Below are 5,457 nucleotides of genomic sequence, written 5' to 3'. Positions count from 1 at the left end.
TGTGTGTGTGTGTGTGTGTGTGTGTGTGTGTGTGTGTGTAACCTTCACTGAGTTGGACAACAACAAATTATACGGAGCAGAGGAGTGGCCGACCTGAAGGATCGAGGAGGTGGTGGGTGGGGAATGCATTTTCTGGTAGAAAAGTATTAACCAGTGTGCATAACATTATTTATTACCCCTCTCTCTCTCTCTCTCTCTCTCTCACACACACACACACACACACACACACACACACACACACACACACACACACACACACACACACACACACACACACACACACACACACACACAATACACATCACATAGAGATGAGTAAAGACAAGCAGACATAACAGAGAGCTCCACGTTGTGTGTGTGTGTTGTGTGTGTGTGTGTGTGTGTGTGTGTGTGTGTGTGTGTGTGTGTGTGTGTGTGTGACTTAAGCAGTGACACAGTGTGTAGCTCAGAGGTATTCTATTCTATTTCACACCACAATGATGCAATTTTTAAAAAGTGATCAAAAATAGTCATTGAATGTGTTATTTACTTTCAGCTTTGACTTTATTTTCTATATTGGTGAAGGCTGTCATATCAACATGCAATGTCAAAATGTTGAAGAGATGTTATTGAATTATGCAGCAATGTATTGCTGCATACATGATTTGACAGATTTCTATATTTTCAACCCAGTTAGAAGAAGTGCATTTTATTACATGTTGACCAATTATTACAGTTATTACATTATCAGCTGCACCAGGCCTCATCAAGTCTCTATATTATGAAGTCTGAGATGTGAGTCTCTGTCACAATGTAGCTGCAGACTATTACAAAACAGCCTTCCAACTTGCTCTGATAATGATAAAAGTGCTTTGCTGGCTGTATGTAACGCATAACTGTTGGATGGTAAACCGTTTAGAATTTCAAGGTGCCAGTGTCACAACTCGGTCTAGGGCAGTGGTTCTCAAATGGGGGTCCGGGGACCCCCAGGGGTCCTTGAGGGGGTTCCAGGGGGTCCCCAGCCAAAAGGGGGGCAGTTTATTTTAGCTATAATTCCATTCATAAGTAACACAATGACTATTTTGGTCATGGGTTTTATACACTTTCTGTAATAAAACATCTAAAAGCATCAATCGTATTATCATATGGGGGACCATAGGACAAAATCCTATCAAATGGGGGTCCGTGGTCTAATTTTTGTTAGTTTAGGGGTCTTTCATGTGACATTTTTTATAACCACTGGTCTAGGGGAACCAGAAGTCGTGGAGAACAACAGCCGAGCAATATCAATAAACAGACATTACCAACTCTGTGTCAGGTATGGAGAAAGATCTTCCCAGACTCAGACTCTCCACCCCCACCCCAACCGCTCCACCCCCGCCCCAACCCCTCCACCCTCTACGGATGAAACATAACACGAAAAAAGTAACATGACTGTCTTCCAAATAAAGCTCTTGCGTAAGGCTCTGAAGGCAGAAAGGTTGTTTACACCGATCAAGTGTGAAGTTGGAGGACTTCTGGTATGTGTGTGTATTATGATGATTATGTGAGTGACAGGGGGCCCTGCATGCTTATATGTGTGTGTGTGTGTTTGTGTTTGTATGTGTGTGTGTGTGCGCGTGCGTGCGTGCGTGCATGTGTGTGTGTCTGTGTGTGTGTGTGAGTTTGTGCGTGCGTGCGTGCATGCGTGCGTGCGATCTCCATGGCGTATCTCCCATCCCACCCCCTCTCTTCTGATGTGCACCAGCTGAGCACAGCTTGGCTGTTACACTTGGTTATTATCACCAAGCTCACTAATGCAAAACACAATGTCAACAACAACCCAAAAAGAAAACATCCCTCATTAAAAGCCTGCAGCATGTGTTTTCATAAAAGACAGAAAGAGGATGCCGTGTCCTGTCTGCCTTTTATGGTCCCGTGGCGTGACTGACACTCATTTCTGTTTCATGGTTCTGTCTTTAGTTGCGAAATCATCTTGGTGGACACAAGAAAGAATGATAAACACAAGAAATAAAATTATAAACAGAAAAACTGGTGTACATCTAAAACCAAAAACTTTGGCCATTTGAGCTGCAACGATTAATCGATTAGTCGATCGACAGAAAAATAATCGACAACTATTTTGATAATCGTTTTGAGTCATTTTTTAAGAAAAAAGGTCAAAATTCTCTGATTGGAGCTTCTTAAATGTGAATATTTTCTGGTTTCTTTACTCCTCCATGACAGTAAACTAAATATCTTTGGGTTGTGGACAAAACAAGACATTAGAGGATGTCATCTTGGGCTTTGGAAACACTGATCGACATTTTTTCACCATTTTCTGACATTTTATAGACCAAACAACTAATCGATTAATCGAGAAAATAATTGACAGATGAATCGATAATGAAAATAATCGTTAGTTGCAGCCCTAGTGACCATATATGTTGATCATTTGAATTCTAGATACGTTTTATGACTTAGGAAAATTACCAAGATCACGTAAAAACTATGATCACACTCTGGGGTGTAAAGATGGCGGTTACATACACACCTGCATACATGCAGGGGGTTTTACGCACATACACACATTCATAGCTGGGAGGTTCCCACAGTACCATGACTGTCTTTCTCTGTTAGCCAGTGAGCAGTGCCACTGGAGCAGAGGCTACAAATCAACAACACACAGCCGGTATTATTATACCAAATATTCTTTATTTCTCAAAGTATAAAACTTCTGTACAAACATATAATCCACCTTTGACTGACATCTTCATTTAAACCGGGAATTTAGTGCCAACAAATTATATCAAGGCTATATCTTTTACAGCAACTTTTTTCAGTGGCAACATGCAATACAACGTCGTTAATGACAACAAACTGAGTGAGTGAGCTCAGGCGTGCATATAGGGGACATCAAACCAAATAAATCTATGAAATCTTAGCGATGTACATCCCTTCCCCCATATGCTGTCTCCTCCTGTTTGTGTCATATTCATGTGCAACAAACATTATGTTTGAATGTAGTGCCCGCCATACTGTGCCTCGCTGTGGCATTGGGATGGCTGGAAATCCATGTGTTCTGAGTCCATTCACATACAATAACTTTTGAATCTGGGCTCACTCTCCTGACCATAATATTTAAGCAATAGATCATGACAGGCCATGGTATATGTTTATTAAACCACACCTACGCGTCGGGCGAAAACACCCTTAGGTGTACTATAATAAGCATATACCACGGTCTGAAGTGAGCTATTGCTTTTATAAAACGGTTACCAAGTATGGCAATATGAAAATCATTATTATTATTATTATTATTATTATTATATTTAAATGTCTTAAATAACTTTTAAAAAAATGGGACGTAATGCAGCTCGCAGCATTATGTCCCATTTTTGCAGTGAGTTGGCTCTAAGTGTTGTATATTGACTGTGGTATATGCTCAATATACTACAGCTGTGAGCCAATCAGATTGCTCGATTTGGGAGAGCTGTTTCATAAAATACTATATTATATTCAAATAAACAGAGACTATTGCCTGTGCAGGTGACAAGCACACTTACTTTGACCAGAGAAGTTAATGGCCATCCAAGAAGAAACCAGTCAGTCAACAAGCAATTTCATAGCCTACAGATTATTTTCAATACAGCTGTCTATTGGCTGCACATTATAGAAACTCTATTTTGACTGGTGAATTTCTTCATAACAAGCCAAAATATACATGCTATAGCTTTGCACCTGTCCCAAACACACAACACTCTCATCTTTTTGTCTTGCCTTCAATAAAAACACAACCCATAGTACTCTAGCTATAGGAGATCACCACCATTTCTCTTCTCTGACTGTCTTTATACAGAATCAACTTACAGAGAGCCATCCCTCCTACATTTCAAAGCTATAGCCTACATCTGTCATACTGTAAATATATTGTTGTCGAACAAACTGTTGCCCCTGTCACACAGTATGCCAATAAGCCATTTGGGTTCTTGACAAGTAGTTTATGCATTTAAACCTGATGTGAAGTCTAGAAAGGCACTATATAAATCCAATCAATTATTATTTATTATTATTATTTAGCACTAATGGGGGATAAAAGTTTCATAAAAATATATATATATATTATTTATTATTAAACACTGCAGTATAAGCCCGAGTTATCAGGTGTGACAGACAAGGAGAGCAAGACAGAGACATTTCCTTATGAGAAACATATCGTTTGTTCTTTTTCCTGGTTGGATGACGACAGACAAAGATATCATTCATGCTATTTTGATATGTTCAAGCAAGCAAAAAAGATGATTTCTAACCCAAAGCTGTGTAAAAAGGGAGAAACCGCAGGTGACATATCCCTGTTTAGACAGCCATGGCCTGCCTGATCACATCTCTGATGTTGACGCGTAAATCAGTTATTAAACTGTGAATTACAGTGTGACTGCGACCCTAGATCATCTACTCTACTGTAAGCAATCAACAACACTGCGAAAGGAAACTGCTATTATCTCTAGTCTATTTTCATTTGTTCAAAGAAATTATGTAAAAAGAAATCGACAGAGGAAACGCCAGCCATCATAAGGATCTGTGACCTTTAGTCTATTTAAATCCACCCACAGGCAACACACACACACACACACACACACACACACACACACACACACACACACACACACACACACACACACACACACACACACACACACACACACACAGAGAAAGACAAGCAGTGTATTATGCATAGTTCCTAGTAAGAAACAATGTATTTGCTACCATGAGTAGCAACAGTCAAGCCATTCACTCCCAACTGTAACGTATTCAGCAGAAACAAACACACAGCTCCAGTGCTGCCCAACAGCTAAACTCAACGTGACCACGCAAGCTGAGTCCAAATGCATATCATACATACATAGCTATACATTTCAATGATTAAATCCTCAGACTTGGATGAACAACAAAACACTGGTATTAGCAGAACTTCTTTTAGCCAGATTCTGGACCATGAAATTGACTGACACCCCAGGCTCAGTTTGGGTTTGAAGACAACATTTTTGCAGGTTTTGAGGAACGAGTTAGTCCATGGGCCAGAGCTCAAAATTTCACTTGTCGGTACCACTCAAGGTGGCAACACTTGCTTATCATTTTTGATAAGATACATGTCTGTAGATGATATTTTGGTATGATAGCCATTCCTGAGTGGTAGCTGACACACAGTTATCAGCTCATGAAGTTAACCACTCCCTAAAGTAAATTGCATTTTAGACGCTGGTGCATATCCTGGTTTAAGCTCATGGTCATTACATTTTTCAATGTCTTATAATATTGTGTTTGATCCTATCTTAGCTTTCATTTAAGGCCAGTTGTGCATTTTTCTGACAAATATAGAGCTCACTAGAGCTCTTCAAACCGCCAATGACATACATTTTTCAACAATTCTCGCCTAAACTATATACTTTCTTTTAGCCCTGTGGCATCAAAGAACATCAGAGACACAAAATACCAAAC

Source organism: Poromitra crassiceps (assembly GCF_964638095.1).
Source record: "Poromitra crassiceps genome assembly, chromosome: 14".
Taxonomy (NCBI): domain Eukaryota; kingdom Metazoa; phylum Chordata; class Actinopteri; order Beryciformes; family Melamphaidae; genus Poromitra; species Poromitra crassiceps.
The sequence above is the reverse complement of the archived record's forward strand: the minus strand, read 5'-3'. Positions refer to the sequence as shown.